The sequence below is a fragment of the Erythrolamprus reginae genome, chromosome 2 (genome assembly GCF_031021105.1).
Source record: "Erythrolamprus reginae isolate rEryReg1 chromosome 2, rEryReg1.hap1, whole genome shotgun sequence".
Classification (NCBI taxonomy): Eukaryota; Metazoa; Chordata; class Lepidosauria; order Squamata; family Dipsadidae; genus Erythrolamprus; species Erythrolamprus reginae.
Genome location: NC_091951.1, coordinates 64,579,927 through 64,606,503, shown reverse-complemented (window position 1 = coordinate 64,606,503; position 26,577 = coordinate 64,579,927).

Below are 26,577 nucleotides of genomic sequence, written 5' to 3'. Positions count from 1 at the left end.
GTTATTAATTATTATAAGGTTATGTGTAAAATGGACCATAAATATTTACAACTGTTCCCATAAATGCATATGTATGTGTAGGATAGTAGATTTAGCATTATCAGGAAAAGCTTGAATTTCATATTACATTCTAACTCACAACAACTACAATATTAAAACATCAAATATAAATCAACTAAGTCAAAATCATATGATGTATATTCAAATATGTCTAAGAAAAGAAAAACAAAATATGCTATTAATATTGGGCTTCCTTCATAGCAGTGATTTTCAACCTTTTTTGAGCCGCGGCACATTTTTTACATTTACAAAACCATGGGGCACATTGAGTGTGCGGGGGGGGGGGGGCTAAAAACAGTTTGGACAAAAAAAATCTCTCTCTCTCTTCCTCCCTTTCACTCTATTTCTCTCTCCTTTCTCTCCCTTCCTCTTTTTTCTCTCTCTCTCCATCCATCTTTCTTTCTCTCTTCCTTCTTTCCTCTTTTTTGCTCTCTTTCTCTCTCCCTCCCTACCTCCCTCTATGTCTTTCTCTCTCCCACCTTCCCTCCCTCTCTCTCTCTCTCTCTCTCTTTCTTTCTTTCTTTCTTTCTCTCTTGCTCTCTCTCTTGCTTTCTTTCTCTCTTGTTCTCTTTCTCTCTCTCTTTCTTTCTCTCTCTCTCTTGCTTTCTTTCTCTCTCTTTCTTTCTCTTTCTCTTGCTTGCTTTCTCTCTCTCTTGCTCTTTCTTTCTCTCTTTCTCTCTCTCTTTTCCCTCTCTTGTTTTCTTTCTCTCTCTGAGCTTCGCGGCACACCTGACCATGTCTCGCGGCACACTAGTGTGCCACGGCACACTGGTTGAAAAACACTGCTTTATAGTGTGCGATCATTTGTATTGGGAGTTAAAAGAAATAGAATCCTGCCAATAAAGAATAAATTATAACCAGGGATTGGGAATTATTAACATTACTAACAGCATTTAATATATTCATGTGCATTTGAAAAGAACTGAAAGATATTACCTTCAGATACTGGCATTATATTGGAATGCCCGGCCGGTGACTCACCTCCCCAGCCCGGATTTGCGTCAGGGCCAGGGAGACGTGGCTCTGCTTGTCATAGGCCTGGCCCGATGACGTTGTCAGGGGGCGGAGCCTGCCAGCCCTATAAAAGGGGCTGTGCAGGTTCAGGGCCTCCTTTTCGCCCCTGACAACGATCAGGCAAACACCTGCCCACCCTCCCTATCTTTCAGTGTGCTACTGGGGTCGCCCTTAGGGGGCCGACTGGGAATTTTTTGTGGTCTCGGTATTTTCTGCAACCGTTTTTTCACCTATTCCACACTATGGTGTGGGACGGATGGTTAGGGGGTGCTTTGCTCCCTGATTAGTTCTAATTGGCTCACCTTTGGTCATTGGGTTGGCAGGTTAGGGGCGGAAATTGGGTGGTGTTTAGCAACTGCGTGTTCTCCGTTGGGCATCTTTGGGGATGATTGGCAGACTCTCTCCAAGGGCTCATGGTGCCTTTAAATCGATCTGAGCAATTGGGGAGAACCTGCCTTTGGGTCTCGCCCATTTCTATCCCCTTTCAGGGATTGGACGGCAAGACCTCCCACATGCATTGCATGGCAGGGATCCAGGTGAGGGCGCAGCCCCTTCACCTGGATCAGCATGGAGCTAAATCCATATGTTGCCTGGGAAGTTTTTCTGATGTCATTTCCGCCCCAGAAGTAATTGGTTGACCTCTGTGGCTCCATGTTAGGTTGAATTAAATTTATGACAATTTAATTAATAAAAATGACCCAGTTTTAAATCCAGCTCTGTGTCCGCATCGTTACTCTGCCTCTGCTGCATTCAAAGTTTAAATAGTTAAACCATTTCAATAATAGACACATACATATACATTTACTAGAGGTAGGTTTCAGCAGGTTTTGACAAGTTCTGGGGAACCAGTACTGAAAATTTTGAGTAGTTTGGAAAACTGGTAGTAGAAATTTTGAGTAGCTCAGAGAATCAGTAAATACCATCTCTGACTAGCTCCGCCCTGATCTACTCTCTGCCTCCTGAGTTCCAGCTGATAGAGGGGAAATGGGGATTTTGCAGTAACCTTCCCCTGGAATGGGGAAGGAATAGAGATTTTATAGTATCCTTCCCCTGGAGTGGGATGGGAATGGAGATTTTACAGTATACTTCCCCTGCCACTCTCACCAAGCCATTTCCACCAAGCCATGCACACAGGATCAGTAGTAATAAATATTTGAATACCACCACTGCTATTTATGTATATACAAACCGAAACCAGAATTCTCTTACAATGAACTAAATCCAAATATTCTGAAATCTGCAAAGGTCGACAAATTACAGCAGGCTATTTAATATTTATATGCCATTTATTTCACTCTACAGAATAACTCTGGACAGTTTACAATGAATGTCATAAAGATTAAAATATTTAAATATTAACAAGATTAAGTACCAAATTGGAAAAGCCAATGCAAGAAGGGTTCAATCAACCAACCACCTCCAGGGTAGTGTTTCTATCAGGACTCCAAGCCAACCAGCAGAAAATAAGTTTTTCATGTTCTTCTGGAAGACCAAAAGCAGGCATCACTTCTGGTGGCAAGATGTTTTACTGTTGAATAAAATCTTATAATTAACATTTTTAAAGATAAGTAATACAAAGCTTTCACTTGACTTCTCTTATTCAGGCAAGGGCATTCTAGGTTAGCTTTTCTAACCTGGCATTCTCTAGACTTGTTAGGTTTACAATATCCACAACTAGCATAACTAGCAGGAATTGTAGGCCCTTTCTCACATAAATGACAAATCAATCCACTTTCTACCTATTCTATAGGAAAGGAGTTCAAACAACTCACAGAACATCTTTTTAATAAGGACTGAATATAATTTTTAAAATCAAGTTTCAAGATTCTGTAACCAACCTGCCTTTTCCTAGCATTAAACATTGTATTCATATGTCTTTGATCTTCCAGTTTGAGATAATGCTAGGTAGTTGAGCCTTAAAATAGCTTATTATTATTATTATTATTATTATTATTATTATTATTATTATTATTATTATTATTATTATTGTTGTTGTTGTTGTTGTTATGCATTTGTAATCTGTTCTCAAGTTGCCATTAGAAACAGGAGAGGGAGCACATTCCACGCATACCTTCTTCGAATGTTGTATCTCAGATTACCACACCTAAATTGGGAGGCATGCCTCTACATAAGCGATGGGTTGTAAATATTTTTGCTGCTGGTTCACGCTTGCATGTGCAACACTTCTGCACATGCTGTGTGGCGCTATCAGTTCTAAAAACCAGTCAGAACCAGGAACAACCCACCCCTGTTCTACAGCCTGCAGGAGTATCTTGTTGTAGAATGTGATTTATGACACAGACTGAAAGAGGGGAAAAACAGGGTCAAGGGTGAACCGTAACTTATGTGTGGGCAGAGCATACCACAATAGAGTTGGAATGCTGCTCCTAATAAATGATTGGATTCCTTTTGAAACTTGGCTCCAGAGTTATGAGGGCATCTGTCAGTCATAGCTTTGTGACTTTCCTAGCCAGCTTTTGACAAAAGCAAAGTCAATGAGAAAAGCTGGATTTGCTTAACAGCCATGGCAAAAACAGTTATAAAATTGGGTGTGGCTCACTCAACAACAGCCAATGGAAGTACCAGTTACAAATGTGGTCGTATATTGAGTACTACTGATAGACAGTTCTAACTCTCTCTTTTTTCACTAGACTGTTTTATTTTGTCCCTTTTATCATGTTTCATGATGGTACACAGAAGTGAAGAATTTTTGCAAACATAATAGGTTAACTGTTCCACTGTCTCCTGATCCTTTGATCAGAATCAGTGAACATATAATTTCCTCCCCAACTGTATTATTTTATAGAAATATATTACATATAAAAGTCCACTTCAGCAAGCTAAGGACTTTTTGAAATCTCCTCCCTGCAATGAATTGTGTTCCACTCCTCATGCTATCTGAGCGATACATTAAAAATACTTAAAACACGAATAACACACACACACACACACACACACACACTGCAATAAGTGAGGTAGCAGGTTGGGCTAGAAGATCTTCAGGGTCCCGTCCTATTCTATTATTCTGTTATTCGAACATTAATGTGCAGGACCACATTATTCAAATAAAATCCCCAAATATCTCCTTCTGATACTTTTTATGCTATTTGAACATGGAACAGATCAAGATATATACAGTAGATGCACATATTCTTAGTTCATGGTACAACTATTTGGTGCTGCTTTCTAAAATTGCAAGTTTTCCAAACTTTTCATCACAACACAACACATAGTAATTACAAGTGGTACACAATGCAAATAGATGTATTCCTAGGAAAAAAATCAGATACAAAATCTAAAATTATGTGTACATTATTTTATTCTGAATTAGAAAAGAAAGAAAGAAAACACATATGCATCCACATGCATTACCCCAGAGGAAACCTCCTTCAGACAATTCATTTGAGTCAACTGACTTTGCTGATGTTGGAATATTTGAAGAAAGGATTTCATCTTCTTTATCTTTTTTATTGCATGCAACAAAATAAAGGCACACTCGTGCTCTGTGTTGCCCATCAGTTGACAATATATGCATATACCAATGTACACACATATAATAATGCATATAATAAAGACTGTTGTGAGTTATTTAAGAAATAAAGTTATACCTTGTACACTTGAACACTTTAAAGCATTGTTTCTGGCAAGATTTTTTTATATGAACAGAGATTTAATGCAAACACACAAGATACATGCATGCATAGGTCTTTCAGAATATAAAGGACAGCTTCAGTAATACTACAGTTGAAGCCTCATAACAGGGGAAACAGTGGATTTATTTATTTATTTAAGGCTCTCATGCTAATTCAAATCACTGCAAAGGGAGGGGAAGAGAGAGAGAGACAGGGAAAGAAAGGAAGGAAGGAAAGAAAAAAGGAAGGAAGGAAGCAGAGAGGGAGGGAGGGAGAGAGAGAGAAAGAAATAAAGAAATAAAGAAAGAAATCAGTCCTTCCTCCAACATTATTCATCTTGCAAGAGGCAGCCCAATCTTGTACTTACATATTTTAATGTTTCAGAACCGTCCCAATTTTCTGACAAAATGTTACTCACACTGTGAAAGCTACCCAGCTCAGCTAGGCAAAAACCAGACCTAGGAAGACAGCTGGGAGATAATGGAACTCTTTCCCCAGCTGGGAATAGAAGCCTTTTATCTGCTGAGCATTGAGTCTCTTCGGTGGGATTAGCTGTGAAATGTATGGCTTTTCCACCACATCCCCAGCACACTTCGAATACCCAGATCCAAAAGAAGCTGCCAACCCTAGAGACCAGCAGTTAAATCCTGCATAGAGCTATCCAGACATCCTGTGCCTTTTGCATTGTATTTCTTTATGCAGGAAAGAAGAGACACGCGTGCACAGACATGCCGGCAATGAAAGAAAAAATACATAAAGCTCCCTGCCATACCTTTAGCACAATAGATTAAACCATCGTTCTATTTTCACTCTTATATAGCTGACAGCTCCTACCAGGTATTCAAGGCTACTCGTCTTCTTGAAATCCAGGTCACTAATAAGCATACTAAATTAATATCAGGAATGATAAGGGTTTTTCTTCCTACAAATGACATGGTTCACTCTGTAAGATAAGGTTTGTCAAGAACAACCTGCAGTTTAATTAAATATTAAAATCAGCCTATGAGTTAAGCTTTCTACATTGTGGAATGAAAATTGTGATCAGAAAAAAATTAGCCTGGCAAAATGTCATATAATCTCTATACATTATAGAATTCTTTATTGGCCAAGTGTGATTGGACACAGAAGGAATTTGTCTTGGTACATACTGTATGCTCTCAGTGTACATAAAAGAAAAAGATACATTTGTCAAGAATCATGTGGTACAACACTTAATAATTGTCATAGGGGTCAAATAAGCAATGAAGAAACAATCAATATTAATAAAAATCTTAGGCTACAAGCAACAAGTTACAGTCATACAGTCCTAAGTGGGAGGAAAAGGATGATAGGAATGATGAGAAAAAACTAGTAGAAATAGAAGTGCAGATTTAGTAAAATGATGTCCCACATAGATCCCATAGACTTTAAATAAATAAATATAACAATAACAGCAACAGTAACAGTAACAATAATAACAACAACAACAACAACAGAGAAATCCTGCCATCTGATATGTGCTTGCACATTTTAAGCTTGGAGAACTACCAAACTAATAAAACTCATCCATGTGTAAAATTGTAACCAATGTTACAGGCCTACTCTGATAAACGTCACTCATCAATTCATTTATTCATTTCCCAAGACTCTGGTTGAAAATGTCTTTGAGCATTTACGTCAGTTTCCTTCAGAACAGCTATGGGTATCTGCCAAAATTTACTGCCTCTTGCTTTAATCTTCATGCATTGTTGGAAAGAATTTTGTCAGAAAATTCTTGATTTATTTACTCTTGAAGCCTACAAGACCTGTAACTTCCTGACAGTGCATAACTAATATTTTGCCTTCTACAGTATGAAGTTCTACAATAACAGTTAATAGAGTGATACTAATGGCAATTACTGGAAGTAAATGTAAAATATGTTTTCATTTCTATAGTATCATGTGAACATAACCTCACAGTGTACTATAAAATAGCATTACTATAACAAAATCCTTTCCCAATCATTCTTCACTTGATACCTATTGATAATAGATTAACAATTACATTACCAAATTATTGCAAAAATGTATGTATCAATTTAAAGTCTCTTCACCATTTTGGAGAAATCTTTTAGAATCCTTTGAAAAACCATTTGTGATCCTTCCATCCTGCTGATATAAATAGGTTTTTCTAAGAAATGTATTAGAGAAAACAATTATGTATTAGGGTTTTCTAAGAAAAGTATTAGAGAAAACAATTATGCAAAAAGGCCATTATTCTCAACAGTAAAGGAAACTGAAATCTAGGCATATTTTGAAATATATAAACAATGTAGAATGTAAAATTTATTACAGGTAGTACTTGACTTACAGAAGTTTGTTTAGTGACTGTTCAGTTACAACAGCACTGAAAAAAGTGAGTTATGACCTTCATGTATATATTAAAAATGAGTGGAGAGAGCACTGAGTCCTACAGTATTCCACAGAGCAATGGCCATGAACTGGACTTCTCACTCCCTATCAACAACTGTTAGGCAGTCCTGAAGGAAGGAAAAGAACCATACAATGACTTTGCCTTTGACCTCGATTCCCAAAGTTGGCCCAAAATGATACTTGGTCAATGATATTAAAGCCACCCACAAGTCAAAAAGAGCCAGAATGGATGCAGTGTCCAAATTCCACTAGAGGTCATCCAAAAGTAAGGTGCAATGCTGTTTCCATCCAATTTCTGGACTGGAAGTGGTCCAGATAACTAGTTATAGCTGTTGCATGGTCATCTTCTCAATCGTCTTTCCTAAAAAAGCAAGTTATTCACATTGTAGGGTGCAAAGATGGCCTCTTGAGAAGAGGATGTATCAGCATCTCTTTAAACAGTGCTGGGAACACCCTCTTACACAAGGATGCATTATTCTTTGTTAAGCCTCACCCACATGTCATTTCTCTAGTGGCCATAACTAGCAGAAGATGTCTAAATCACCATTAACCATGCTGACAATTCAGAGGACACTGTCCAGTTCTCAGATCCAACAGGATCAAACTGTTCTCATACAACAGAAATATCCAACAGACCTGTGCTATGCTCGGAATCCAAGCGGCAATAGAACCAAATGATTTTATCCACCAACCGCATTGAAAAATTTTCAGTGCAAGCCTGGAGATGAACCTCATCCTCTTTATCAAAAGATAAAGGATGATTCTAAATAGAACAGCCAGGTGGCACTCAGTAAATACAACAAGAATGGCCTTACCACCCTGAGGCAAGCCTTAATATTGATTCTAACTCTTGATGCATCAGATTATCCCTTGTCTTTATCCAGGGTGCTTTCTTTCTCAACCATTTTCAACTCTATCAATTCCCCCATAAACCACAAGAATTGTCAGGCATAATGACATGACAAGAATCACACAGGTGTAACCCTGACAAATGTCTCAGTCAGGTATTTCTACTGTACTGTATCAGCCAAGTATCAGCCAGGACCATGCAGCAGAACCTCAGGAAGAAACCCCAGATCCCTTTGAAACTCTATTGGGTCCATCAGTAACTGTACATGGGGTCATCAAATAGGTCCTGCCCCACTGAAGAGTGGGATAGACAGAAAATTCTCAAATATCATTTTATATCCTGGATCTGTATTCTGTATTCTAGATACCCTACATACCGATGTCTTGAAACATATCAGATGGCATTCCCTTACTCAGTATAGTACTAATTGCAATAATTTGAAAAGAATGCATGCCCCAACTTTTGATATTAGTCCTATGCCAAGTATGTATGAGTGCAGGACTATGGTAAAATGGAATCAAGTAAGTTTAAATTGTGGAAATGTAGATACACCTTGTCTTTAGTCAAACCTTTGACAAAATATTTTACATCTGTGTTACCACCAGTTAAATTTGGGCTGAATGGCATATCTAATTAGTAGACATATAGCTATTATAAAATAAGCCCTCAAAAAAGTGCTCCAATACTTCTTAATCAAAGTTAGAAGATGCGTTGAGCCTTAGCATCACTTCAAAGTTCTGAACACTTTGGCATTTTTTAAAATTAATGACTGTGATGAAATGAAGTAGAAGGAATGCTTATCAAATTTGCAGATAACACAATATAAAACAGAATACCCTAGAAGATAGACATAAGATTAAAAGTGATCCCGATATTTTAGACAAATGCGCTGATAATATTTATGAAATGTGCTATTCTTTCCCTGGAAAGCCAGAATGAAATGAATAGAAATAGAATGGGATTACCTGGCTTTGTGACACTACTTGTGAAAAAGATCTTGAAATAGTTTAGATTATGAACTGAATCTGAGTCACCAATGTGATTTGGCTACAAAAAGCCAGATTAACCTTTTGGATGCAGAAACAGGCATGCTGTGTTTTAACTTTTACTGGGTAGAAAGTAATTGTTCTGCATCTGATGTTTTTGACCAATTCTCAATAGCACACTTTAGGACAGATTCAAAGAAATAAAACAGGTTTAGAGGGGGACAATGAGGAAGTTCATAAGATTAACAACTAATCAGCGACTATGCCAGGCATAAGCTCCAAAAAACCACAAGCAAAAGACCTGAAAACAGCAGCAACCCAAACGATCCCAGCGCATGCTATAAATGCAATGTTACCATCAATGAACATGATGCATTCAACAAATGCCACATCTGCACCAAATCTGCCCACCACTCCTACCTAAAAGTAACCAAGCAGATAGCCAACTTTCTCCAAGAAACTCCTTCATGTCTTATATATATATATGCCCATCCTGCTCACCAAAACTGGACAACCTCATTGCTATGTCTGACAGGATCAAGACTTTAGAAACAACCACAAAGATCCAACAAACAACCATAGAAAGCATTAAAACAAAATTAGAAGCATGACTATTGGCATGCCTAGAATCATGACTATTAACATGTTGTATATCCTTGGGAAAGAAAACCCAAACATAAAAAAATGCAAATCTAACAAACCAAATACCCAATACCACTCCACCACCACCACCACCACCTCAACCACTATCCCAACCACAAGGAACTACCAACTCAACCACTGCCATCGCCACTATAGCCAAAGATGCCATTGAGCATGAGCAAAAACATCATAATGAAATCCTATTTGGACTAGAAGAAAATGACAAGTCTGATGTCACAAAAGTATGCAACATCATCAGCAATCATCATGCACAAACCATTACCCCTCAAGATATCATCAAAGTTTCCAAAGATGGCCCTATGCACAAGAATAATGATGGCTCGGGGGGCCCCCAATTCTGCAGAGTAGTATGTAAAAATGAGTTCAGCAAATGACAATTTATCTACACTCCTTAGATACATACTGGATCGATCTCTATTACTATACATCTGCTCCCATGAACTCCGCACAGAACTCAAAAGATGACTAGATCTAGATGAACCAAACTTATACATTGTGCTGAATGCATCAAAAACAAAATCCGCAATCCATCCCACAACATCCAATCAAGACTAGGTAAGTGTGCCCTTTACTTCCTAAATCCAATGCAATCCAATCCTAATCTCAAATGGAAACTAATCAATGCAAGAAGCGTAGTTAACAAAATAGCTGGATTCCTACTACTACTAAACACTGACACCTTTGACATTATTTTTGTTTGCAAAACATGGCTAAGCTCATTCCTCCCTGACTCCATTATCACAGCAAGAAACTACCTTGTCTTCTTTTCCAACCATGAAACCCGTAGAGGAGCGGAATAGATATATAGATACTAAACCTAAAAAATATCCAAGTTACACATGATGTCACCCTTCCTGAAACCATCATCTGTGATCTATCCTTAAATATTACATTTTCCTTCCTACTTTGTTATACAGCCCCACATTACGACATCACACATGTGAAAAAATTAATCTCACTGGTACCCCTTTATCCTCCTTAGAGACCTCAATCAAGGTCACATTAATCGGACCCTAATGAATGCACGAGTTTACCCATCCATACAACCCTATACAATGCTATTACCAATCTGGGACTTGACCAACTAGTAATGAACAATACTAGACTCAACAACTGCCTCAACCTCATATTCTGCAACAGCAAAAGTGCAATTTATGGACTACAAATAAAAAGAACCCTTTTCCAACAGAAACCACAGCATGATAGACACCATTGCAAGAATCATCTTAATAATGGGACTCCCAAATACAACTTTTTAAAAAAACAATTATGAACTCATAGACGCCAACCTCTCAACTCTTGTATGTTGTTGTTAGATTGATTTGGGGTTTTCTAATCTGTTGTTGAGTTATGGGGTTTTAATTATCATTGCTGTCGACTTCTTATTGTATTATTGTATTGTTTTCTATTATAAGCTGCTTAGAGTCTTACGAGTTTGGGTGGCATAGAAGTCAAATAAATTAAATTAAATTAAATTAAACAAAAGAAAGCTGTCATCCCAGAGAGTTGGACCTAGAATAATGTATTTAGTTATAGAACAGCAAATTGTAGTTGAACATTAGTGTAGGAATCTGAACAGTAAGAAGATATAGTAGAAGAAACAATAATCAATGCAATTCCTCTTCATTGGAAACAGATGATGCTGGTCAAATAGCACATGCATATTTTAATCTGGATTTTTTCATATATGCCAGAAACTAAACTACTCAGAATAAACTATAAACTACTCCTTATAATTCTATAATTTTTGTATTCCAAATAGAATGGGACAATGTTACATAAAACCTATGTCTCTTCTACCTCATTTTCCTAGTAAGCTACTGTATTCTTTAACTCCCTCCTATTGACTTCTTTGGTGGTAGGCTCTTGTCTACTGGTGATTAGCAATAGCAATAGCATTTAGACTTATATACCACTTCATAGTGCTTTGCAGCCTACTCGAAGGGGTTTACAAAATCAACATATTGCCCCCAGCAATCTGAGTCCTTCTTTAATCGAACTCAGAAGGATAGAAGTTTGAGCTTGGTGACATTCAAACTGCCAAATTGCAGGCTACTGGAAGGCAGCAGAAATAGCTTGCAGTACTGGGTTCTAACCACTGCAGCACCAAGGCTCTTAGGAAGCAAATTGTTGCCTATCCCCAACAGATTGTGCAAAAGGAGATCCTCAAGTGAGTCAGATATGGTGTTGCGCATGTCTATGCCTGTTTCCCTCTCTGTGTATGTAAAAGGAATTAAGAATACACACATAGAGACCAAAACAGACGCACACACATATATTAGTTTATGCTATAAACTAAAATATACTGTAATTATCTATTATTACTAGATATAGTTATCTCCATTGGAGCAAAAATGTGGCTTAATTACTTGTAACATGCTTCCCCTTTTCTTCAGAATGATTTATACTATGTGACATAACTGACTACTGTTTGCATTTGATTTTGGATTTATGTTCTATGGTACTCTTTTTCAACTCACTAGAAGTTTTTTTGTAGATAAATCTTACTATTGGACAAAAATATATATATGAGGAAGTGAATATAAGGGAAAGCGCAGTTAGGAATGCTACCATCTACTGTATATCTCCTCTTATTTATAAGTTTAATAATCTCTTTCATTTATTTAATATTGGGATGGGTAGAGTTTAGCCCACAATTGTCAAATACATGTTAATTGCTGTAACCATTTCACTTCACAAAATAAATATTATGACATTTAGCCATGCTATGTTTAACCTCCTCCAGGGCTCTATGACCCAACTTTAGATCTTCCATTTATTAAAATATGATCACTAGGATTAAGCAGCTGTCTGCTTAAGATGAACTGTAATTTCCTTTTCATTTCTTTTTTCTTAGCATTTAACCACCTGTGATGGTTTCCTCATCTGAAGCCACAAGCACTTGTTATGGAAAGAGAATTACCATTTTACTATGCCACCAATCAAATCATCTCCTGTCTATCTTCTCTATAACACAATAAATCATAGTCTTGACATTAACAAAACCTTGGTGTGCTATGATTTTAATGCTGTTTGATAAGTGAGATTTCACATCTATACCTCCTGAGATCAGATTAGACCTACATATGGAAGAAATGCAAGATATGACTTCAGAATGCCAATGTTATCTAATACTCTCACTAATAGAAGTGGAAATACAAATGCCTTGGAAAGACCAGATCACTAATTGATTCTGCTTCATTGAGATGTTATTGAAATCACTTTTGTCAAATCAATTCAGCGTGTTGTCTGTTGAATAATTTTACATAGAAAATCTTTTTGTTTGCAGTCTCTTCAAATCCTGTTTAATTTTATTTGTTTATTTATTTTGTCTCAAAATTGGATTGTGGGCCTATAGTTCACATCTATCAACAAATCTGTTGATGTGAAAAAGTCTAGTCTCTCCTATAGTCTTTCCTATATCTCATATATCCCCTCTACTATATTCTCTATAACCTTCATTGCGTATTATTGTGTATTGGACTAACTAACTTACTAACTAACTAACTAACTAACTAACTAACTAACTAACTAACTAACTAACTAACTAACTAAATAAATAAATAAATAAATAAATAAATAAATAAATAAATAAAATTAGTGAGACAGGACATTTGCTGAAGCAATGTTGGTTCTTCTTCAGCAACTTTCTTCCTTCTCTACTCTTTATCAGTGTTATTTTTTGTTTAATAATGTTTTCCATCAATTTACCCAGAACAGATGTTAAATTAACTGGCCTATAATTTTGTGCTACCCTCTTTGATCCCTTATTTAAAAATGCAAGGTTTTTTGGCTGTTTTCCAGTTCTCATTAGTATGCACATAAAGTAAGAGTGAAAAATAGCACTTTAGAAAATACTTGTGCCAAATAAAGACTCTATTTTGAATCCTTGAACTCACTAAACAATTTAATATATTTTCATTGTAAATCTATTAATTTTTAATAATTATTATATGCATGGGTGATTCTGACTTACCTCATTGCTGGTTCACTTCTTCATGTGCCACGTGGAGGCACATGCATTGTGTGACATATGGGGCTCTGCACATGCATGAAAACACAGTTTCTGGGCATGCATAGAAGCAAAAAACCCAGCTTCTACACATGCGCAGAAGTGAAATCAAGATGGCACCGCCTATGGTGCCATTGAGAGAACCACCTTAGGGACGTGTCCAGCCGGGCATCATTCTATAGAACTGGTAGCAGGGGGAGGGATTCCTGCTACCAGTTCTATCGAATCGGTCCAAACTGGCAGGAACCAACCTCTGATTACATCCCTGTGTAGAAAGTTAACATCCCCCCACATCCTACAAAAATGAAATATTTTAAGAAATATTAAAAAAACAGGATATTATATTTCCCTGGATGAAACACTGAGAAAACATGCTCTTGGAGACAAAAAACAGCCCCCCTTAGCCCTCAGGATCTGCCCTTCTAAAGAGCAGTCAGGGTTGATCTCTCCTAGGACTGACCGGTTTGATCTCCTTGCAGTCCAAGAGACTTGCAGGAGTCTTCTCCAACACCATAGTTCAACGGCCTCAATTCTTTGCTGCTCAGCCTTTCTTATGGTCCAACTTTCACAGCCATACATTGCAACTGGGAAAACCGTAGCCTTGACTATTCACACTTTTATTGGCAGGGTGATGTCTCTGCTTTTTAGAATGCTGTCTAGATTTGCCTTAGCTTTCCTCCCCAGCAGCAAGCGTCTTTTAATTTCTTTGCCATAGTCCCCATCTGCAGTGATCTTGAAGCCCAAGAAAATAAAATCTGTCACTACCTCCATTTCTTCCCTATCTATTTGTCAGGGACCTTATGCTCATTTTGTATAGTTATTCTGTGTAATTTTGCTACCTCTTCTTAATTTCTTCTGCCTCTGTTAGGTCCCTGCCACTTTGGTACTTTATTACGCCCATTTTGCATGAAAACATTCCCTTTATATCTCCAATTTTCTTGAAGAGGTTTCTGGTCCTCCCTCTTCTATTGTTTTCTTTTATTATTTTGCACTGTTCATTGAAGAAGGCATTTTTATCTCTTCTAGCTAGAAAATCCCATGGAAAGCACCAAAAGGCAAAAAACATTTGCTAGACCTACCTAAAAACTGTTAAATACTGAAAATCAGTATCTGCAAGATCACTATAAATACCTGATGAAAAATGTAGCAAAAACTGGAGTAGTTTTCACATTATTGTTATACTACAGTAGTTGGTATGGAAGACTTGTCAAAAGAAAATACTTTCCTCAGCATCTTTACAATCCTTTGTTGCCTGAAGTATGGAAATGAAATCCTTGAGAAGCTTAAAATGTTTTGGAACTAAGTGCTTTGGAGTGATGGAACAAACATTGAAATGTTTAGCTACAAAATCACACAAGACCCATTTGGAGAAGGAAAAAAAGATGATACATTTGAAGAAAATAACATATTGGCAGTCATTAAGCACAGGAGTGCTTCTATTATGCTTTGGGGCTATGTAGCCTCCAGTGGCCCAGGAAATAATGTACAGGTGGAAGAAAGAAGAGATTCAACTAAATATTAACATATCCTGGGGCTAATGTTCCACAGTCAGTGAAGAAATTGAAAATGAAAAGAGGTTGAATACTGCAATATATATATATATATATATATATATATATATATATATATATATATATATATATATACACACACACACACACACACACACACACACACACACACCCTGGTACAGAGCTGAAGGGATTGGATACTGTAGCCTAGAGGATAATTCTCTGCCTTACAAGGCAAAGGTTGCAGGTTCAAGTCCCAGTGGGTATGGCTAGCTGATGAGGCCAAAATAAGGCCGAAATAGATCTATCCTAGTCTCCCTTAATTTTCAAATTCAGCTTAAACATGTGACACATACAGATAGAATTGTCGGCTATCAATAAAATTAACTGCCTTGGAAATGGCCCCGGGTTGGGCCGAGAGGCAAAAAAGGAGCTGTGATGTTCCTTCAATATACCAGGGTGATTCGACACAAAAATGTAACCCTTCCCTGGTACAGAGCTGAAGGGATTGGATACTGTAGCCTAGAGGATAATTCTCTGCCTTACAAGGCAAAGGTTGCAGGTTCAAGTCCCAGTGGGTATGGCTAGCTGATGAGGCCAAAATAAGGCCGAAATAGATCTATCCTAGTCTCCCTTAATTTTCAAATTCAGCTTAAACATGTGACACATACAGATAGAATTGTCGGCTATCAATAAAATTAACTGCCTTGGAAATGGCCCCGGGTTGGGCCGAGAGGCAAAAAAGGAGCTGTGATGTTCCTTCAATATACCAGGGTGATTCGACACAAAAATGTAACCCTTCCCTGGTACAGAGCTGAAGGGATTGGATACTGTAGCCTAGAGGATAATTCTCTGCCTTACAAGGCAAAGGTTGCAGGTTCAAGTCCCAGTGGGTATGGCTAGCTGATGAGGCCAAAATAAGGCCGAAATAGATCTATCCTAGTCTCCCTTAATTTTCAAATTCAGCTTAAACATGTGACATATATATATATATATATATATATATATATATATATGTGTGTGTGTGTGTGTGTGTGTGTGTGTGTGTGTGTGTGTGTGTGTTGTACCTTATATATATATATATATATATATATATATATATATATATATATATATATATATATATGTTTTTTTTTGTTTTTTGTTAAGGTCGGATCACCCTGGTATATTTTAAGGAACGTCACAGCTCCTTTTTTTGCCTCTAGGCCCAACCCAGGACCACTACAAGGCAGTTAATATATTTTATAGCCGACAACTATATTCTGTATGTGTTAAAAACATTTAACATATAATATATATATGTGTGTGTGTGTGTGTGTGTGTGTGTATCAAATGTTTTTATCTGAAATTTTAAAATTAAGGGAGACTAGGATGGTACCATTTCAGCCTTGTTCTGGCCTCATCAGCTAGCCACACCCTTCCTTACTGGGATTCGATCTGGCAGCCTCTGCCTTGTAAGGCAGAGAATTAGCAGTTGAGCCACCAGACCTTGATCCCTCCAGCTCTGTACCAGGGAGGGGCTATATGTTTTGTTTTATGTCAGATCACCCTGGTATATTGAAGGAACATCACAACTCCTTTTTGCCTCTAGGCCCAACCCAGGACCATTTCAAGGCAGTTAATTTATTCATAGCCGACAACTATATTGTGTATGTATCAAATGTTTTTAGCTGAAATTTTAAAATTAAGGGAGACTAGGATGGTACCATTTCGGCCTTGTTCTGGCCTCATCAGCTAGCCACACCCTTCCTTACTGGGATTCGATCTGGCAGCCTCTGCCTTGTAAGGCAGAGAATCAGCAGTTGAGCCACCAGACCTTGATCCCTCCAGCTCTGTACCAGGGAGGGGCTATATGTTTTTTTTATGTCGGATCACCCTGGCCTAGAGGCAATATATATATATATATATATATATATATATATATATGTATGTATGTATGTATGTATGTATGTATGTATGTATGTATGTATGTATGTATGTATTTAAAAGGTACAACATATTCATATTTGCTTTTCCAAATCAATTGTGAAGTATTTACAGTAACAAATGAAAAAGGTTTTGGAATAACTTTCATAGTTGCCAGAGACAAAACATCTCTGAAAATCTTTTAGAAATTTCAAGTGCTCAGGGAATTCAAGAGGTCTAAGCATGTTTCTGGGCTAGAACAGAAGAGTGAGGAAAAGTTTGAATGATTCTTAGAATACCAAAAATTGTACAGCCATTTGTCTGGAATGGTATAGAACAGTGGTTCTCAACCTGGGGGTCGGGACCCCTTTGAGGGTCGAATGACCATTTCACAGGAGTCACCTAAGACCATGGGAAAGGACAAATTTGAACTAAAGCTTCTATTCTGGTGCCTTGGAACATATTTTTACAATCCGACCAATGAGGTGTTTATAGTGGGGCTGTCCCTCTGACCTTCCTGCCAATCAGCTTAAAGCTCTATTGGGAGAATTGATGCTAGCCCTATTGTTGGGGATCACTACAACCTGAGGAACTGTATTAAGGGGTTGCAGCATTAGAAAGGTTGAGAACCATTTATATAGGGTATGGCATTTCTTGCCTGAGCAGGGGTTGGATTAGAAGACCTCTAATATCACTTCCACCTCTGTTATTCCTATTCTATTCTGTTTTGTTCCATTCCATTCTATTCTAATTTGTTTTATTCCCATTTAATCTAGTGGTTAAAAAAAGATGTTAAACTGGAACTACCAAGTAAATAAGGATAGGTTGAAATATTATCTTTCTTTTGCTATCCCCTAATCAATCAAAAACATATTTAAATCTCTGGGTGAATCTTGGCAACTGGAATATCTTAGAACAGTTGCATGTCCTGGTTCACATGATCACCATTTGTAACTTTCCCAGCTGACTTCTAATAAGAAAAGTCAATGGGGGAAGTCCGATTCATTTAACAACCATATGTTTTGTTGACTTGTGGTAATAATGACAAGAGACAGACTTCAAAAGGAATCTTTTACTTGGAAACTTCTCTGTACAACCAGCAACTTGCAGTCTGACAGCTAGCTCTTTTATAGGAAGCTATCAGATGCATCAACCAATAGGGTTTGAACATTCTCCCATTCAAAAGCTGGACCTGGGTGAAACTATGTATGCAGACAGTACATAACTGTCCCAAGTCTTCGGAGAGGGGCAGCATATAAACAACAACAACAACAACAACAATAATAAATAACATGTTTTGCTTAATAACTGTAGCAGAAAAGTTTGTAATATTGTATATCCATCCTAAGATAAATAGAGAAAATAGTATAAGGGCAGACTAGATGGACCACGAGGTCTTTTTCTGCTGTCAGACTTCTATGTTTCTATGTTTCTATGTAACATTGGGCATAATTCACTCAACCACCTTGCTCTGTGTTTTATGGATGCAAGACATGCAGAAAGATAGTTTATCTGTCCAAAGGGAGAAAAACAAAGGGTGACTTCAGAGGGGTTACAGAGGTTACTTCTCTCTGGTGTTGTATTCAGAGGAGACTTTGAGCATGCAATGTACCTTCAACTGAGTCTTCTCAATTTCAAAGTGGGACAGCATGCTTCATCTAAAATCCCCCTCAATATTTCATTAAAGGCTAAATAACACTCCTACATTGAAATCTGGTGAGAATATGTGTCATTTCTTATCTTTCTCTCCCCCCCTCGGGATTGCAATCTTGTGTAGTTTGTCATCCACAGCCCATTTCCTTCTGCATAAACTTCATAGTCACAAATTGGAATGTTGGGCTCTATAGAAATTTCACTTCCGTTGTACGTTTGTCAGGTGGTCTTGTTCAAGCCCTTCTCTCATCTTCAGCTTCTCAACTATTAAGAATGCATAATAATGACCTACTTTATGGGTCTGTGAGGGGAAAAAAATAAAACAGTGAGTATTCTAAGTGCTATATAAATGATTGATGATAATAATAATAAAGTGCCCATTTGATTGCAGTGTGCCTTTGAGATTCTTTCTGAGCAGCAAATTTAATGATATTAGGTGGCTTTGAGCCATGAATGCCCCCCTGTTCTCTGTCTAGTATCTGCATTTCTCACCCAAAATTCACTACATATCACTTTTTCTTGTGTTGAAAAAAATTAAATTACCTTTTTATGTCTCATTCTATATTTACTACCTTACCTGTTTTCTGAGAAAGTATTTTTAACCTCCATTTCATCTCTTCAGATTGTGAACTGTTTTTCAAAGAAAGAAGTAAAACTTGTGAGCAGGATAACTATCAGCATTCATAACCACTTATGAATATTTATAATGGTGTTGCATAGGTAAAGTTATGAAACACCTATGTCTTCTTCAAGCAAAATGACTAATCAATGTGACACTTGATATGAAGGCATTCAGTAATGTATTTAAGTTGGCTAAGCATGGTAGAGATGATAAACAAAACACCAGAGCTCCTCTTTTTCACATCCCTTGTTACAGCGTATTTCATATGAATCCTTTGAGCGACATATAATACAAATAATAGTGAACCAGAAACAGAATTATAGCTCTTAAAAGTAGCAGTAAAGTAAGCAAAAGGAGCAGTAAATGGAGTAATACAGAGAAAGGAAAAGGAGAAATAAATAATCTTGAGCATCTGTGGTTGATGTTTTTAAATATCATTCTTTATTTATTTTTAAACAGATTTGATTTTTAAAAAACCAATCACAACAAAATTATGGAAACAAAATGATGGGGTCTTCATAATCCACGTGAATCATATACCAAGATCCTCAACTCCCATAATGTGTTCCACAATCAGTGTTATATCCGCAGTTAATTAAAAGGAATTGTATCTAGGTAAATTTCTAATAGTTGTTGTTAAGCAGAAATCATCAGAAGTAATGTAAACTGTTTACCTGTTTCCTATTGGTTGTTGTATTTGGCGCCAAGATCAGATAGCTGTCAGCCGCGGCTTGTTGCTGGGCTAAATGTTATAAATAGGACGGCTTCTGGTCTTACGCGTCTTCTGCTGTGAGCGCGCCTAAGCGAAAGTGTTACAGCCGCTTGTTAACCTCCTGCTGTGAATAAAAGAAGAAATAGAAAGAAATTGTGTATTGCACTTATTACAGTGGCGACGAGGGTCTAGAGGTGATTTTTTTCCCCCACAAAAAATCATAATGTCGACCCCATCGATCATCCAACCTCCTGAGCTTTTTGACCCCGAGAGGTCAACTTGGACTGCCTATATGGCAAAATTCGAAATATTCCTTGAAGCAGCAGGAATGAAGGATGCTGAAGACGGTAGAAAACGAGCCCTGTTTCTTAATTACTGTGGCTCTCAAATTTTTGATCTAGCGGGCACCTTGACTGATCCTGAGCCCGCTAACTCCGTGCCATGGGACACGTTGAGAGAGAAATTGGCATCTCATTTTAAACCCACGAAGCCTGCGAGGGTTTACCGGCATCTGTTCTCCCGCACAGCCCAGGCTGAAGGAGAGACTATCAACCAATTTGCTACTCGTCTTAGGACAATTTTAGCAAAATGCCAATTCGAGAATCCTGAAGCTAGATTAACGGATGCCATCATTTTTGGCATGCGAAATGTCACAATTCGGAACAAACTGCTGGCAGCGGAGGATTCAACCCTACAGGATGTCATCAAAGCTGCTCAGACAGCTGAAGTAGCCGAAGCCACTGCAGCTGACCTAAAATCCAACGACAAGCTGCCAACGGTTTGTAAAATTTCTGACTCTCATCGCACCCCAGGAAATCGTCCCCATGACTTCCATCCTCAAGACCTCAACACCTATGAAGATTACTGCTGTCAAATACGAGGACCACCAGCGAGGCAGCCCCGTCAACCGTTCCAGCCCTGTGCCGGATGCCGCGGCCAGCACCCGAGATCCCGATGCCCCTTCAAGGATGCCTTCTGCCGCCGCTGCGACAAGCACAGCCACATTGCCGCCATCTGCCGGGCCACTGTACCGGATGACCTCTCTGGCAACCAAGAATTACTACCCACCTTTTCTTCCCAGCGCTATTATCACCCCTTCAGGCAGCAAGGCAGAGGAAGCAGACGTCCGTGGATCCCCCGAGGTAATAAAACATACACCGACTGTGGCACCTATTTCTCCCCCCCCCCAATAAAATTGTTGTCCCGCTCCTCCTAAATCACCTGCCTTGCCACATGGAACTTGACACTGGCTCAAAGTTCACTTTAATGCCGTGGCATAAATTGCGGCTCTATGTGCCAGCCTTGTCTCGAGACTCTTTACAGCCATTGGACATTGCAATTAATGACTTTCAGGGACACCCTATTCAGGTATTGGGGAGAACTAGAATACCTGTCACTTTTAAAAATGTCCACCATGTGTTACCAATTTTAGTTGTTGAAGGGGCAAATCATTCCCTGTTGGGACTGGATTGGATGGCTCCCTTGGGGTTGGCTGTCACTGGCCTCCACAAGATCACCACCTGGGGGGCGCCTAATTTCATCCACGAATTTCCAGAGGTATTTCAAGAGGGGTTGGGTACGTACAAGGGTCCTCCTATTTCCTTTTCATTGGATCCTACTGTCCCTCCCCTTCGTTTAAAACCACGGAGAGTACCGCTGCCTTTATTAGAGAAGCTGGATGCACAATTACAGAAACTGCAAGTCCAAGGCATCCTAGTTCCTGTTGAACATGCCCCTTGGGAGACCCCTATTGTGACCCCATTGAAGCCAGACGGCTCACTCAGAGTATGTGCAGATTATAAATCGACCCTTAACAAAGCGTTGCAGCATAACTCTTACCCCATACCAGTTGTACAGCAGTTGCTGCATACCCTAGGGGCTGGGAAATTGTTTGCAAGGCTGGACCTTGCCCAAGCATATCAGCAATTAACCGTGGATGATGCCACAGCATTGGCACAGACAATTGTTACGCACCGGGGTGCCTTTAAGTGCACACGTTTACAATTCGGGGTCAGTGTGGCTCCTGGTATTTTCCAAAGGTTGATGGAAAGACTGCTAAGTGGGCTTAAAGGGGTAGTCCCCTATTTTGATGACATTCTAATTTGTGGGGACACCCCTGGGAAGTTGCATGGCAGAATTAGACAAGTACTTTCTCGTCTACGGGATAAGGGCTTGAGACTTAAGCCTGAGAAATGTGTTTGGGAAACACCATCCGTTGATTTTTTGGGGTTCCGCATAGATGCACAGGGGATCCACCCCACTGACGATAAAATTAAGGCCATCAAGGATGCACCAGCCCCCACATGTAAAGCAGAGCTGCAAGCTTTCTTGGGCTATTAAATTTTTATTCCGTCTTTTTGAGGCAAAAGGCATCCGCAGCTGAGCCGCTTCATCGCCTCCTCCACAAGGGGGCAGCTTGGGAATGGGGTGAAAAACAACAGCTAGCTTTCACAGCTGTCAAAAATCTTTTGACATTGAATAGTGTTGTTATTCAATACAGCTCGACCCTACCACTTAGACTCACATGCGATGCTTCACCATACGGTGTGGGTGGGGTACTCGCCCATGTATTCCCTAACGGTCAAGAAGCCCCAGTGGCTTATTTCTCAAGGACGTTATCTATGGCCGAACGGAACTATGCCCAGATTGACAGGGAGGCATTGGCACTAGTGGCTGGGGTGAAGAAATTTCACCACTATTTATTAGGACGCCCTTTCCAATTGGTTACTGACCACAAACCTCTCTTAGGTCTGCTAGCCACTGGTCACCCTACTCCTCCATTTATGTCCCCTCGAATGTCTAGGTGGGCAATATTCTTAGCTGGGTATGATTATGTCCTCATTCATAAAGGAGGCTCAATGATAAACCATGCAGATGGACTTAGCCGCTGCCCCTTAGGTCAGAGGGTAGAGGACCCAGCCCCTGCAGCTGATGTCCTCCTCATAGATTTAAATACTGACCCATTGGTTACAGCCAAAGAAGTGGCTATTGAAACAAAGAAGGATCCTACCTTACACAGGGTGCTACAATATATTTTAAAAGGATGGCCACCAAATGGAGAAGACCCAGGGGTGGGGGATTACAAAGCTAAACGTTTGGAACTGTCAGTCATGCATGATTGTATTCTGTGGGGTGACAGAGTGGTCATTCCCACTGCTTTAAGGCCACAGGTCATGAAGATGTTACATCTAGGTCACCCGGGAGTGGTCAGGATGAAAGCCCTGGCCAGAGGCTATGTATGGTGGCCTGGATTAGATAAAACAATTGAGTATTGGGTTGCCACTTGTGCACAGTGTCAAGAAACGAGACCAAATCCACCAAAAACCACCCCTGCACAGTGGGACATGCCCCAAAGTCCATGGTCAAGAGTACACATAGACCTGGCAGGACCGGTAGGCAACCAGATGTTTCTCATTATAGTGGATGCATACTCTAAGTGGTTAGACATTATTTTGTTGGGGTCCACTACTTCCACTGCTGTTATAACCGCTTTAAGAAAATTATTTTCAATGCATGGGTGTCCAGACGTTCTAGTGTCGGACAATGGACCCCAGTTCACTTCAAGGCAGTTTGAGGTGTTCTTGGCACATCTAGGGGTCAGACATGCTTTAACATCGCCCCACGCAGCATGGTCTAATGGGATGGCGGAAATATATGTCCGTGTGGCCAAAGAGGCCATTAAAAGGTCATCACCAGGGGAGATGCAAGAGAGGCTGGACACCTTTCTCCTTACTCAACATATTACACCCAGTTTGACCACTAACAAGAGTCCAGCCGAGCTGCTTATGGGGAGGAAGTTGAGGTCTCCCCTGGACAGACTGCACCCCTCTTTTGTACAATTCAAAAATGTAAATATGTCTATTCCAGAAAGGGCAATGTGCATAGGTCAATCAGTATTTGTTAAAAATTTTGACAGGGGCCAACAATGGGAACGTGGCACGGTGACCGAACAATCTGGCCCAAAGACTTACATGGTCAAGTTAACTGATGGACGCCTGTGGAAACGACACATAGATCACATAAGGGGGAGACAGGAGACAGCCAGTTTGAAACAAAATGGGAATAACAATAATAATGGGGCTTCTACTCCTTCACTCCCCGCAGGGAGTTATAACAGGCCGGGCAGAAACCAGGAACAAATAGACTGGGACTTACCTGGGCACACTGACCTCTCCAGCGCTGCCCCTGCTCTACCGCATGTCAGTCGTGGAGAATCGTATGCATCAGGACATGAGGAACCCTCCTCTTCCGTAGACACCCAAGTATCCCATGATCCTCGCCGATCAGAAAGGACACCCAGAAGACCTGCCCGGTTGGATGATTATATTACTTATTTGTCAGAATAAATCGGTAACAAAATACTAATCAGAAGGGGGAGGGGTGTTATGTCCGCAGTTAATTAAAAGGAATTGCATCTAGGTAAATTTCTAATAGTTGTTGTTAAGCAGAAATCATCAGAAGTAATGTAAACTGTTTACCTGTTTCCTATTGGTTGTTGTATTTGGCGCCAAGATCGGATAGCTGTCAGCCGCGGCTTGTTGCTGGGCTAAATGTTATAAATAGGACGGCTTCTGGTCTTACGCGTCTTCTGCTGTGAGCGCGCCTAAGCGAAAGTGTTACAGCCGCTTGTTAACCTCCTGCTGTGAATAAAAGAAGAAATAGAAAGAAATTGTGTATTGCACTTATTACAATCAGGCCTTGAGCTTTTAAGAACTGGGCTGTGGAAGTGGCAAGTGAGCAGACACACTTATGCCCGTATCCCCAATTGTGCAAGCAGAGAGTGACAGCATGTGCATCCATTCTATTCGCATGAACATGGGTGTGCATCCTATTGCTCAAGCAAATAGAGCTGCAAGGCTAGAACCATCCCATCTTCCCTCCCCTGTGGTTCATAAACCCAAAAAGTTTGGTGAACTTTGTCATATGCCATAAAGCAGCACTTCCCAAACTTACTGGCTCCAGGGCGTAGTGGCAGTGGGGAGAATTGTTTTATACATTTAACCGTCACCATCACCCTAATCATCACTTTCACCCTCATCCTCACCCTAATCCTCACCCTCACCCTCACCCTCATCCTCACTATGATTTGAAAATCTTCTGCATTGTTTACAATAAACAAAATTTGAAAGCTATGTTTTTTCCTTCATTAAGTGCCAATCTATTCAAAACCCTTCCTTACCCATAAGATTTGTTCCCAATTACATTCCTATCAATGTGTACAGGTTGTATTTGTAGCTGGGAGCAGATGTATGCCCTGCAGCAAGGATCTTGTTTCTGTATAAACAGCCTTGTATGTAAAAACAAGATCAATAAAGAGTAAGGCATCACAAAATACTATTTTATAAGCTATGATGCAAGTTTTGTTCATGATTAACTGAAGCAGGAGAATAAGAATGCAAATAGTTGTTACTGTATACATAATGTACAGAGCGCTGGGTGCAAATATGTAAGGGATACTTTACACATCACTATATCTTTCTGCACACCATTCCTCTTTCTTTAGTCTTGCTTTTGTTCATTGAATCTGAACTAGGAATGCAAGTTGGAATCAGTATTGGCTCATACTGGCTGAGTTTGCCCAAAATGCTTAGGCAAGAATAAAAAGAGATTGGCTATCCTGTGGCTTAGTGAATGTGAATATCTAGCTATTTCTTTAGTATGTTGTATCAAGTAAGTTATCATATTAAAACCTAACATGGTTTAGCACATTCTACTATATAAATTCAGCAATTTTGTTTGCTTAAATCAAGAGAAGATATTAGGTAATTTTTTTAAAGCCAAAGCTTTAAAATTGTGAATAAATTATATTTCAGTATTAACTTCTTGTTCACAGTTTCTCCTATCTTCCAGAGACCTGGGAGTTTAAGGGTTATTTGCTGTATCTTAAATCTTCCTAGCATTGCATTCAGAGTGCTCTAATGTTGTTCCTGGAATTTGTTGGAGCCACTCTCCCAGATTAGGCATCGCAACCCAGAGTGGGATTCAGTGAACTGGATGTTAATTTTACATCTGTTTCACCGAACTGGTAGTTGCAAGATTTGACTGACCCCATCTACTCCACTCTGCCCTTCCCAGGAGTCTCCATGTCGGTCGTTTTGTATGCCAGGAGTCACCATACAGTCATTTTGTATGCCAGGTAGGGGCCTGTGCAGAGTCTGGGAGGGCAAAAAACATGCCCACTGGAAGTACCATAAATTCAGAAACAGGCCCATTTCCAGCCTCTGGAAGACCTCCAGAGCCTGGGTGAGGTCATTTTCACCTTCCTGGAGACTCAAAAAAAGCCTCTGCAGCCTGGGGAGGGCAAAAATGCATCCCCCCGTTGTGATGCAGGAGGCCAAATAGGCCACACTCCATGGCCATGCCCACTCAGCAACCGGGCAGAGAACTGGTTGCTAATTTTCTTCAATCTCATCCCTGGTTGCAGCCCCAACTGTTCCTACCACCACTGAAACCACTTTGGACTCTGCTTTTCACATCTTCATTGGTTGCTGACCAGTTTCCGGTCACAATTCAAAGTGTTGGTTATGACCTATAAAGCCCTTCATGGCACCGGACCAGATTATCTC